The sequence below is a fragment of the Oncorhynchus kisutch genome, linkage group LG22, assembly GCF_002021735.2.
Source record: "Oncorhynchus kisutch isolate 150728-3 linkage group LG22, Okis_V2, whole genome shotgun sequence".
In the NCBI taxonomy this organism is placed as follows: Eukaryota; Metazoa; Chordata; class Actinopteri; order Salmoniformes; family Salmonidae; genus Oncorhynchus; species Oncorhynchus kisutch.
This window is the reverse complement of record NC_034195.2, coordinates 8,552,916-8,566,329: the sequence shown is the minus strand read 5'-3', so window position 1 is coordinate 8,566,329 and position 13,414 is coordinate 8,552,916. Positions and strand designations below refer to the sequence as shown.

The window sequence follows — 13,414 nt, the reverse complement described above, 5'->3', positions numbered from 1 at the left end:
TTGATTGTGTGCTTTTGTCATATTTGAATCTGGTTTGTCTAGACTAATCATAATTCTGAAAAAATCTAAGTTTGAAGAAAATGATTAATTTGGCTGTGACTTGATTACATTTCTTAGCATCTATTAAAGGCTAGTCTTGGCTCCAGGATTGTTTTGCAGCGTTCTGAGGTGGCCAAAAGCTCCATAAATTCCAGAAGGGGGAGCTAAGATCTTTTCAACTCCAACTTTAGTATTCCATCTCCCCTGTGATAACTGTTACTTGCTCTTGCTAAAACTTTGCGTTATCTGCTGTTTACCTTTTTTAAAAGTTTGTTTCAAGTAGTAGTGGTTTGGACATCAATGATAGGATGCCCTAATATTATCACCACAGGGAAGTTGTTGCCCCTAATGAGCCTTCATACTATCCTTATATCTTACTTAAATTTCTTAGTATTGTTGGACAAATGTGAATACAATTGCATTTACTGCACAGACTCAAATCACAGGTTTTGTTTTTTGCTCCAACACAGCAGTAGCCTATGGCCAAGTGTCACTTCTCAGTCTGCATGCATTTAAGATATCATAGAAGTTAAACGTAGCAGAGGCTTTTCTTTTTTAAGTGTCATGCCTCATGTCTTGACTCCATGGTTATAATTTAGGCTTGCTTGAATCAAGATGCTCTTAATTTGGAGGAAACCTGGTGGCATCCAACTGAAAGTGAAGGTAGCCTAATCGAGAATAGATATTATTACATTATGTACCATTTTTTATTATATGGTATAAGATGCATTTAAAACATTTCTGCTCACATTAGTTGCTCCCAAAGGCTATTTAATAAAGATTGGTAACATTTCAACCATCAAGGTCTTCCTCTTTTGCTGTTTACTCTGTTGTCACCAGGTGAGTCTTCTGCCATAGCTTATACATCTGGATAGAATCTACTGACAAGAACATACCTACAATTTAAAATATATGTATATATGAATCAAAGTTCATACCAAATCGATATTTGTTTAAAACTATTACATTTCTTAGACTAGACCAGCATAAAAAAGTAGGCCTATAGGTAACAGTTTGGCGGGTAATATTTAAACTCAAATGACGTAAGAAGAAGTGTACGCCAATGCAAGAGGAGGGGGGGGGCGTTTCCAACTATTTTGTTACAAACACGAATCCGGAGTGAGAAGACCATTTTTCCTAGGTATGTAACAGCTGGTAAAGCAAACATAAATGTTTCTGCTTTCATATTTCGAACAATATGACGTTCATAAAGATTGGGAAGGTTAAGGGCATATAGGCTATGAATCTTGTTCTTGCAAATGTATTGGTGTTTACGCGATAATGTCAAAGGAACGGCCAAAATAAGGACATGGTTGCAAGCCAAATTTCCCCCTAGTATGCGTTTCTGTTGCTGAAAGAACGCGAATTAACTGTAAATGGGGTTATATATAAATTGTTTACACTTCCAGAGAAGTAAAAAAAAAAAAAAACTATGTATCTTGCAGACCTCGATATATAGGCTACAGTTTGCAAATGGATCGGCAGGGGGAGGGAGTTATTGTGGTGAATAGGACATTTTACTCCGAGTATCAAAGTAAACACAGAATTTAATCAAGACGGTCGAACTAAGACATTTACAACTGCTTTTGACACGGAATTGCCTGTAACTTAAATTGTAATGACGCTTACAAAATGTTTCATAGTTCCTATTTGACTTTGGCATTGAATGTGGAGGGTAACTGACTTGCATGTTTCAAACGAAATCATCTAAATTGTTGTCTTGTATATCAGGTTTCAACCATTGTCCTCGTTGCGAGTGCCAAATCTACGCACAACAAAGCTGCTGCAACCGAGGAAATAATATAATTGGCTGTTTCCCGTATTGCTTTAGAACGCAGCATTTCAATCGTTCCTGTTAATTTTCGGTAGAAAAAGTAAGAGGGGCATATCGAACCAGCTAGCATTTGGGATTTTGCAGGGCTAATGTGACGCTCCAGTTACACTCTGCTAGCTATATCGAGGGAGACCGAGACTTGTCTGCCATCAATCCTATAAAACTTGAAGAAATGTCCTTCCTCTGTCCTAGTTGGTTAGCTTTAATGTTGCCTACATGCTTAAAATGTTTCCGCTCTAGCAATAACCATATGGATTTTTGTGTTTGACAATATTCTAGATCTGGTGCCTACGTCGGTCGAAATGGTTAGCTGTGTTATTTCCGAGCCTGAATAAGTCACATAGGCGAATCCAGTTGAGGCGCCTGTTTGGCTGTATTCAGCAGAAGCATGCCAAAACCCGATTCAGAACGAATTAAAATGTGCGTACTCGTCAATGTCTCGTAATCTGTACACTGGCACGGTTGTCATACAATCGCTGCTGTAACTCCTCGGGTGGAGGAGGGAGAAATCCCTGGCTGTGTTTCAGCTCCGCCTCCCGTGGGCGATGGTTTATTTTGGAAGTTCCACCACAGTTTCTAAACCCAGAGGCGCGATATCGCGAGACTTCTGGGAACGTTTGCGTAACAGCCCAGGGTTTGAGGAGTGAAATGTTATTCCAAAGTTAATTTTATCGAAATCTAAAGGCACTACCTAGATTTGAGCCAATATATTAATGAATGTCAGGCCAATGTCTTGCTGAATATGTTATTACTCCGACCTCGTAGAAGTGCCAAACTGACACGTTTTCATTTGTCAAAAACAACTTTTGTGCCTTTGACAGCCTGCATATGCGCAGTAATGCGCGAGACAACTCAGTGGATAATCTGTTTCCCTCCAGCAGGTGACGTTGTTTCGCCCACAAATCAATGAGTTTTTGTATGGAGGTCAATGAGTGTTACATTTGGTCAACACATTTTTTTTTCCTACGCGAGGTTTATTTGATCGAATATAAGTTTTGTAACGCTTCAGTTGTACGAGTGTACTGATAAGTAGTATAAATGACATGCCGCCAATTTTAGAAAAAATCACGTTATAGTAGTTGTCTCGAGATGACTATGCATATTCATAAAATGAGGTGGCGTAGGATATCATTGCACTACTTAACGCGCATCCAAATTCAGTTTAGAGATACACCCGCGTCATTGGCATAGGGTTTGCTGGATGCTTCTGACTTGGACTGAAATGGGGGCCGGTACTCATGTTGAGTGCCAGGACGGTTGATATTTAGGTGCAGGTTCGCCACAGTACTTTTGAGCTAATATTCTATAAGAGGAACATGAGTTTAAGCAGTAGAAATTTTAGGTGCCGGCCTGGGGCCGAAAAGCTCCCCCCTGACAGAAATTGAGGGTGGGGGGTGATTTTGGCAAGTTCATTTTCTGTCCTGCTGAAATCGTTGTCGTCGTCGTCATCGCCCCCCCCCCCCCCCCCCCCTGGAGGAGTCAAATACTTCCCGTGGCACACACTACTGGTCAACCTGAGCTACCAAAATTATTCTGAAGTGTGCCAGGCCTTGCAGACCCAAGATAGAAAGGGGTAAGAATTTCGTCAGGCAAGAAAATGGCATTGCCGAAATCCCCTCCACCCTCCACCTAATTATTTACATTTGGTGGCTAGTCAAATACTTTCTATAGCACAAACTTCACTTCGGGATAGGCAACCAAAATTAATTATTAATGTATGTGTGTTATATTAAACATAGGAGAGAGTTAAATGTAGGCAAGCAATAAACATTACAGAACAACTACTAGTCAAATAAGACATGGGAGAGATGATGAATTTTAGCAAATAGATTCATTTACCGAATACATTTGAAACAAATAACCAAACCTGAAAACTACAGACATTACTAGTGCCTCCCCGCGATCAAACCGACATAAAAAAAAAAATGAAATGCAGCCTAACGTGATCAGAAATGTTAACTAGCAAGCAAGTCGCAGCAATTAATATTTGTGTGTGCGCGTGTTCATGCGAAGGGGATGGAGAATTCTGGCAGGGGGAGCTTTTCGGCACAACACCGGTACTCTGCTCTGGTGAGCTCCTGCCCGTCATGCACGGCCTCTGACTGGTCTTGGAACAGTAACAATGGGCACTCTCTCCCCGCTTGGCTCTATGGGATATGTAGTGATTTCTTTAACCTTATTTAAACTGACTGTCATATTTGTTGATTAAATTGGACATAATTAGTATAATGTGTAATGCTAGAATTAAGTTAATTGACAGAACTCTACAGATCGCCAATGGCCAAATTACTTCCCCCGACATGAAGGGTCCGCAGAGATCCTCCTCACACCTCTGAAAGAGGCTATACAGACATGCCTGGTGACCAAATTGATGATTTCCGTGCAGCGAGAGTTGAGTGGAGACTAACGGATTCGGTTCAGTCAGTCGTCCTGATGAGGAATAACTTGTGATATTGATACCATCTGGATCACGTGATAGTCTTCACTGCTCAATGGGGATGTACAATATTAAGTTTTAAATTCTCACTGAAATTTCTAGCCACAATATCCAATTTGGCTAGAAACTTCAGTGAGAATTTGAAACGTAATATTGTACATCCCCATTGAGCAGTGAAGACTATCACGTGATCCAGATGGTATCAATATTAAAGTTATTTCTCATGTGGGCTGCTATCCTAATACAAAATAAAATCAAGTGGGATGGAACAAATTGGAAATTGTGACCACCAATGTTCCCTTTACATTTTGGGGGCCCTGAGCAAATAGTTGGTGTTGTGAGCAGAAACTTGAACATTGTGAGAGTTTTGTGCCGACTTCCGGTGTGCGTTTATAGTGAACACTGAGGTTGTACCTTTACAATTTTAGACCGTAACCAATATGCTATTGTGGCTATTTGAGCATAATGTAGGCCTACCAACAAAACATTTTTACATGGAAATAGCTTTTGATTTCTATGAAATAGCCTATGGTGTTCAATGCAGGCCTACATTACATGAGACTTTTAAAAATGTTTTTATATTATATGAAGGGCTTGCCATGAATTCATGCATTTTGACTTGGTCTGTAATGCCATGGGCCAAATAGGTAACTGTAAATTGTATTGTTGTGTGATGCAAGAAACCACTAACAATATACAATGTATTATTATTATTACCATACAGACAATGTAGGCTACCCCTCTGTTTATTGGCTTATTTGCATAGTCAAGCCTGTCCCCAAATGCGAGACTCACCCTTTTTTTATTGAAACTTTATTTAACTAGGCAAGTCAGTTAAGAACAAATTCTTATTTACAATGAAGGCCTAGGAACAGTGGGTTAACTGTTCAGGGGCAGAACGAAGATGTTTTATATTTATTGTATTTGTATTGGCTCTGCTACAACAAAATCAGACTCAATCTTGCAAAGTTAGATTTGTTTTCTGTAATTGAAAAGGGGATGATATAATGTTGATTTGATCACAGAAAAAACGTTGATCTATATATTGTAAACTAATGGGCTGAACTCAGTGAAGTTTAATTTCTTGTCTCTGCTCAGCATTTCTTTTTCGTGGCAGTCCCAGTGGTGGTGCGCAGTTAAGGGAACATTGGTGATCAATACTGCAAATTATTTATCCCTTGTTCATCTACATAACATCACTGACTTTTACAAGTTTTAAATAGTGCCATGCAGTTGCCAGCTAGCCATTATAATCTACGCTAGCTGGGAAGGGTTTATTGGAACAACTGACTGAACCGAATACATTCTACTCTCAGCTATTCGACATAAGTGACCCATTTGGGCATCCTGCGTGAACGTAAAGCCTCTCCCCAGCAAAAACTGCACCTTCTTCAAATGCAATTTTCTTGTCAGCTTGTTTGTAATTTACAAATTACCTACATTCAAGAACAACATGTAAAGATTACTTTTCAACATTGCCTGCTCCCAAGCGTACGCACTACTTAGACAAATGTAATATTGTAGGGCTTCCCACATGCCCATTTTCATGACGGTGCTAACGTTGGCCACTGGAGTGGTAACGTTAGCTACCAACCAGAACATAGAATAGCCAATAACACTATAAAGTACAGTTGAAGTCGGAAGTTTACATACACCTAAGCCAAATACATTTAAACTAAGTTTTTCACAATTCCTGACATTTTAATCCAAGCAAAAATTCCCTGTTTTAGGTCAATTAGGATCACCACGTTATTTTAAGAATGTGTCAGAATAATAGTAGTGATTTATTTCAGCTTTTATTTCTTTAATCACATTCCCAGTGTGTCAGAAGTTTACTTACACTCAATTAGTATTTGGAAGCATTGCCTTTAAATTGTTTAACTTGGGTCAAACGTTTTATGTAGCCTTCCACAAGCTTCCCACAATAAGTTGGGTGAATTTTGGCCCATTCCTCCTGACAGAGCTAGTGTAACTGAGTCAGGTTTGTAGGGATCCATGCTCGCAAATGCTTTTTTCAGTTCTGCCCACAAATATTGTATGGGATTGAGGTCAGGGCTTTGTGATGGCCACTCCAATACCTTGTCTTTGTTGTCCTTAAGCCATTTTTCCACAACTTTGGAAGTATGCTTGGAGTCATTGTCAATTTGGAAGACCCATTTGCGACCAAGCTTTAACTTCCTGACTGATGTCTTGAGATGTTGCTTCAGTATATCCATATAAGTTTCCTGCCTCCTGATACCATCTATTTTGTGAAGTGCACCAGTCCCTCCAGCAGTAAAGCACCCCCGCAACATGATGCTCCCACCCCCGTGCTTCAAGGTTGGGATACTGTGTGTCGGCTTGCGAGCCTACCCCTTTATCCTCCAAACATAATGATGGTCATTATGGCCAAACAGTTCTATTTATATTTCATCAGACCAGAGGACATTTCTCCAAAAAGTACGATCTTTGTCCCCATGTGCAATTGCAAACCATAGTCTGGCTTTTTTATGGCGGTTTTAGAGCAGTGGCTTCTTCCTTGCTGAGCGGCCATTCAGGTTATGTTGATATAGGACTCATTTTACTGTGGATATTAGAGGTCGACCGATTTAATCGGACTGGCCGATTTCAAGTTTTCATAACAATCGGTAATTGACATTTTTGGGCACCGATTATGGCCGATTACATTGCACTCCACAAGGAGACTGCGTGGCAGGCTGACTACCTGTTATGCGAGTGCAGCAAGGAGTCAAGGTAAGTTGCTAGCTAGCATTAAACTTATCTTATAAAAAAAACTATCAATCTTAACATAATCACTAGTTAACTACACATGGTTGATGATATTACTAGTTTAACTAGCTTGTCCTGTGTTGCATATAATTAATGCGGTGCCTGTTAATTTATCATTGAATCACAGCCTACTTCGCCAAACGGGTGATTTAACAAGCGCATTCGTGAAAAAAAAAGCACTGTCGTTTCACCAATGTGTACTTAACCATAAACATCAATGCCTTTCTTAAAATCAATACACAAGTATATATTTTTAAACCTGCATATTTAGTTAATATTGCCTGCTAACATGAATTTCTTTTAACTAGGGAAATTGTGTCACTTCTCTTGCGTTCTGTGCAAGCAGAGTCAGGGTATATGCAGCCGTTTAGACCTGGCTCGTTGCGAACTGTGTGAAGACTATTTCTTCCTAACAAAGACCGTAATTAATTTGCCAGAATTGTACATAATTATGACATAACATTGATGGTTGTGCAATGTAACAGCAATATTTCGACTTAGGGATGCCACCCTTTAGATATAATATGGAACGGTTCTGTATTTCACTGAAAGAATAAACGTTTTGGTTTCAAAATGATAGTTTCCAGATTTGACCATATTAATAACCTAAGGCTCATATTTTGGTGTTATTATATTATAATTAGGTCTATGATTTGATAGAGCAGTCTGAGCGGTGGTAGGCAGCAGCAGGCTCGTAAGCATTCATTCAAACAGCACTTTCCTGCATTTGCCAGCAGCTCTTCGCTGTGCTTCAAGCATTGCGCTGTTTATGACTTCAAGCCTATCAACTCCTGAGATTAGGCTCGCAATACTAAAGTATCTATTAGAACATCCAATAGTCAAAGGTAAATGAAATACAAATGGTGTAGAGAAAAATAGTCCTATAATAACTACCACCTAAAACTTCTTACCTGGGAATATTGAAGACTCATGTTAAAAGGAACCACCAGCTTTCATATTGTTCTGAGCAAGGAACTTAAACATGAGCTTTTTTACATGGCACATATTGCACTTTTACTTTCTTCTCCAACACTTTGTTTTTGCATTATTTAAACCAAATGAAACATGTTAAATTATTTATTTGAGACTAAATTGATTATTGATGTATTATACACTGCTCAAAAAAATAAAGGGAACACTAAAATAACACATCCTAGATCTGAATGAATGAAATATTCTTATTAAATACTTTTTTCTTTACATAGTTGAATGTGCTGACAACAAAATCACACAAATTATCAATGGAAATCAAATTTATCAACCCATGGAGGTCTGGATTTGGAGTCACACTCAAAATTAAAGTGGAAAACCACACTACAGGCTGATCCAACTTTGATGTAATGTCCTTAAAACAAGTTAAAATGAGGCTCAGTAGTGTGTGTGGCCTCCATGTGCCTGTATGACCTCCCTACAACGCCTGGGCATGCTCCTGATGAGGACAGTCTGTGGTGGATGGAGCGAGACATGATGTCCCAGATGTGCTCAATTGGATTCAGGTCTGGGGAACGGGCGGGCCAGTCCATAGCATCAATGCCTTCCTCTTGCAGGAACTGCTGACACACTCCAGCCACATGAGGTCTAGCATTGTCTTTCATTAGGAGGAACCCAGGGCCAACCGCACCAGTATATGGTCTCACAAGGGGTCTGAGGATCTCATCTCTGTACCTAATGGCAGTCAGGCTACCTCTGGCGAGCACATGGAGGGCTGTGCGGCCCCCCCAAATAAATGCCACCCCACACCATGACTGACTCACCGCCAAACCTGTCATGCTGGAGGATGTTGCAAGCAGCAGAACGTTCTCCACGGCGTCTCCAGACTTTCACGTCTGTCACATGTGCTCAGTGTGAACCTGCTTTCATCTGTGAAGAGCACAGGGCGCCAGTGGCGAATTTGCCAATCTTGGTGTTCTCTGGCAAATGCCAAACGTCCTGCACGGTGTTGGGCTGTAAGCACAACCCCCACCTGTGGACATCGGGCCCTCATACCACCCTCATGGAGTCTGTTTCTGACCGTTTGAACAGACACATGCACATTTCTGGCCTGCTGGAGGTCGTTTTGCAGGGCTCTGGCAGTGCTCCTCCTGCTCCTCCTTGCACAAAGGCTGAGGTAGCGGTCCTGCTGCTGGGTTGTTGCCCTCCTACGGCCTCCTCCACGTCTCCTGATATACTGGCCTGTGTCCTGGTTGCACCTCCATGCTCTGGACACTACGCTGACAGACACAGCAAACCTTCTTGCCACAGCTCGCATTGATGTGCCATCCTGGATGAGCTGCACTACCTGAGCCACTTGTGTGGGTTGTAGACTCCGTCTCATGCTACCACTAGAGTGAAAGCACCGCCAGCATTCAAAAGTGACCAAAACATCAGCCAGGAAGCATAGGAACTGAGAAGTGGTCTGTGGTCACCACCTGCAGAACCACTCCTTTATTGGGGGTGTCTTACTAATTGCCTATAATTTCCACCTGTTGTCTATTCCATTTGCACAACAGCATGTGAAATTTATTGTCAATCAGTGTTTCTTCCTAAGTGGACAGTTTGATTTCACAGAAGTATGATTGACTTGGAGTTACAGTGTGTTGTTTAAGTGTTCGCTTTCTTTTTTTTTGAGCAGTGTATTAAGGTAAAATAAGTGTCCACTCAGTTGTTGTAATTGTCAATATTTCAAAATTGTATACATTTATATATCTTTTTAATTGGCCGATGAATTGGTATCAGCTTTTTTTGGTCCTCCATTAATCGTTATCTGCATTGAAAAATCATAATCGGTTGACCTCTAGTATGGTCATATACCTTTGACTATTGGATGTTCTAATAGGTACTTTAGTATTGCCAGCCTAATCTCGGGAGTTGATAGGCTTGAAGTCATAAACAGCGCAGCTACTTTTGTATCTGTTTCCTCCAGCATCTTCACAAGGTCCTGTGCTGTTGTTCTGGGATTGATTTGCACTTTTCGCACCAACGTACGTTCATCTCTAGGAGACAGAACGCGTTTCCTTCCTGCGCGGTATGACGGCTGAGTGGTCCCATGGTGTTTATACTTAGGTTCTAAAGTTTTTACAGATGAAAGTGGTACCTTCAGGCATTTATAAATTGCTCCCAAGGATGAGCCAGACTTGTGGAGGTCTACAATTTATTTTCTGAGGTCTTGGCTGATTTCTTTTCATTTTCCCATGATGTCAAGCAAAGAGGCACTGAGTTTGAAGGTAAGCCTTGAAATACATTCACAGGTACACCTCCATTTGACTCAAATGATGTCAATTAGCCTATCAGAAGCTTCTAAAGCCATGACATCATTTTCTGGAATTTTCCAAGCTGTTTAAAGGCACAGTCAAATTAGTGTATGTGAACATCTGCATAATCTGTCTGTAAACAATTGTTGGAAAAATTACTTGTGTAGATGTCCTAACAGACTTGCCAAAACTATGGTTTGTTTACAAGAAATTTGTGGAGCGGTTGAAAAACAACTTTTAATGACACCAACTTAAGTGTATGTAAACTTCCGACTTCAACTGTACAAGTAGTAAATACAGAGTGTTTGAGTGTTTTGCTCTGTGTGTTCAGAGCGCACACTGGACACTGGCCAAGGAGTAGGGTTGATCCGAGCATTCTGACATTCTGACCTCAACTCCAACTTCCGCAGTCAAGCACTCAAGTTAACTGACTTAAGTTGGCTAGCTTGCTAGCTACTTCCAGACACAAATGAGCAATCCCCTCAATCTGATCATTTTACTTGCCCTAGCAGAGCTAGTTAGGCTGTTTTACATGTTATTTAGAGTGTTGGTGACTGACTGTGCTGCTAGCAATAATTTAATAAAAAAAATATGCAGATGTTTACTGACACCGGTCATATTCTACAGGTGTTACGTGTTCATAAATTCATCAGTTATTCTGTCCTCTGTCACACTCAGACGAGAGTGCTCCGAAATCGGAGTAGATAGCCAGTGAATTTACGAACACACCCTTGGACACCTGGTCCCCACAATTTCCCATTCTTCCACACCGAATAGCCTGAAGTCTAGGTTGAAGATGGTAAGAAAGACAATGCTATTTAAAAAAAATGCGCTAGAAGTGTGTGCAAGGGATGCAACTGAAAAAGTAGATGCAGTAGTTGATGCACACCGACTGTCCTGTATGGTGGATGGAGTAAGGAAGACCACTCCATCCATTATTTTGTACTTTGAAGAAGAGTCTCTTCCTTTGTATGTACAGTACCAGTCAAAAGTTTGGACACAGCTACTCATTCAAGGGGTTTTCTTTATTTGTATTAATTCTACATTGTAGGATAATCGTGAAGACATCAAAACTATCAAATAACACACATGGAATCATGTAGTAATCAAAAACGTGTTAAACAAATCAAAATATATTTGAGATTCTTCAAATAGCCACCCTTTGCCTTGATGACAACTTTGCACACTCTTGGAATTCTCTCAGCCAGCTTCATGAGGTAGTCACCTGAAATACATTTCAATTAACAGGTGTGCCTGAAGTTAATTTGTGGAATTTCTTTCCTCCTTAATGAGTTTGAGCCAATCAGTTGTGTTGTGACATGGTTTGGTAAAAGACCAAGTCCATATTATGGCAAGAACAGCTCAAATAAGCAAAGAGAAATGACAACATTACTTTAAGACATGAAGGTCAGTAATTCCGGAAATTTTCAAGAACTGAAAGTTTCTTCAAGTGCAGTCGCAAAAACCATCAACCGCTATGATGAAACTGGCTCTCATGAGGACCGCCACAGGAAAGGAAGACCCAGAGTTACCTCTGCTGCAGAGGATAGGTTCGAGTTACCAGCCTCAAAAATTGCAGATCTAATAAATGCTTCAGAGTTCAAGTAACAGACGCATCTCAACATCAACTATTCAGAGGAAGCTGCGTGAATGAGGCCTTAATGGTCAAATTGCTGCAAAGAAACCACTACTAAAGGACACCAAGAAGAAGCTTGCTTGGGCCAAGAAACACGAGCAATGGACATTAGACCGGTGGAAATCTGTCCTTTAGTCTGATGAGTCCAAATTTGAGATTTTTGGTTCCAACCGCTGTGTCTTTGTGAGACGCAGAGTAGGTGAGAACGGATGATCTCTGCAGTTGTGGTTCCCACCGTGAAGCATGGAGGAGGAGGTGTGATGGTGCTTTGCTGGTCACACTCAGTGATTTATTTAGAATCCCGGACACACTTAACCAGCATGGCTACCACAGCATTCTGCAGCGATACGCCATCCCATCTGGTTTGAGCTTAGTCCCACTATATTATTTGTTTTTCAACAGGACCATGACCCAACACACATCCAGGCTGTGTAAGGGCTATTTAACCAAGAAGTAGAGTGATGGAGTGCTGCATCAGATGACCTGGCCTCCACAATCCCCCGACCTCAACCCAATTGAGATGGTTTGGGATGAGTTGGACCACAGAGTGAAGGAAAAGCAGCCAACAAGTGCTCAGCATATGTGGGAACTCGTTCAACATGGTTGGAAAAGCATTCCAGATGAAGCTGGTTGGGAGAGTGCCAAGTGTGCAAAGCTGTCATCAGGGTAAAGGGTGGCTACTTTGAAGAACTTCAAATGTAAAATATATTTTGATTTGTTTTTAAAAAATCACTAAGTGATTCCATGTGTTATTTCATAGTTTTGATGTCTTCACTATTATTCTACAATATAGGAAATAGTAATAAAAAAAAAAAAGAAACACCCTTGAATGAGTAGGTGTCAACTTTTTACTGGTTCTTTATATTTAGGCTATGCGAGCTAACCTGTAAGAGGCTTTGTGCTCAAACCCATGCAGTGTGATTAATGTAAATATGTGAAGTGTATGTTGACGGGAGGAGTATTATATGCCATTTGAGGCGAAATGCTGCAATTGTGGTGGCGAGCATGTGCCCGAATGCAGGAAGTGCCCTGTTAGGGTGAAGGAGACGGAGGTGGCGAGAAGAGTGGAAGGCGGCAGTAAAGTTTAAGAAACCATGGTATTTGGATTAGAGAAATTAGTAAATGCTTCTCGCCAACAGGATCCTGACATGTTGCATGTTAAGAAGGTGCAAACGTATTGGAAATCTAAGAAAATAGGCAGTGTTGTGAGTGTGGCTTAATGTTCTTTGGCATTACAAGGAATCCTGTTGCTGAATGTTCCATCCTGTAGGGATGTGATTTGGACTATGACTGAAGGAGTGGGATTGGTTTTAGGATTTAATTTTGTATTGTATTTTTTTCCACTTTCTCTTAGTTTATTTTTTTCCCCCTTGTTCATTACCCATATAGTGTGGCAGCATACACCTTTAACCTTTGTTTGCAGGCTGCCATAATACCAGAGAAGACGGCTTTGTGGCTCTGTTTATCTA

At 40.7% G+C, this 13,414-nt stretch overlaps 1 protein-coding gene across 2 annotated transcripts in view; it reads left to right on the top strand.

The window, feature by feature from the left end:
* The first annotated feature begins 1,098 nt into the window (after positions 1-1,098).
* sin3aa (SIN3 transcription regulator family member Aa) overlaps positions 1,099-13,414 on the top strand; it is a 32,479-nt gene continuing 20,163 nt past the window's right edge. For both annotated transcript variants that reach the window (XM_031802174.1, XM_020456072.2), the window contains exon 1: positions 1,099-1,180. The gene's annotated coding sequence lies outside the window, so the exon portion shown is untranslated. The remainder of the gene's footprint in view (positions 1,181-13,414) is intronic.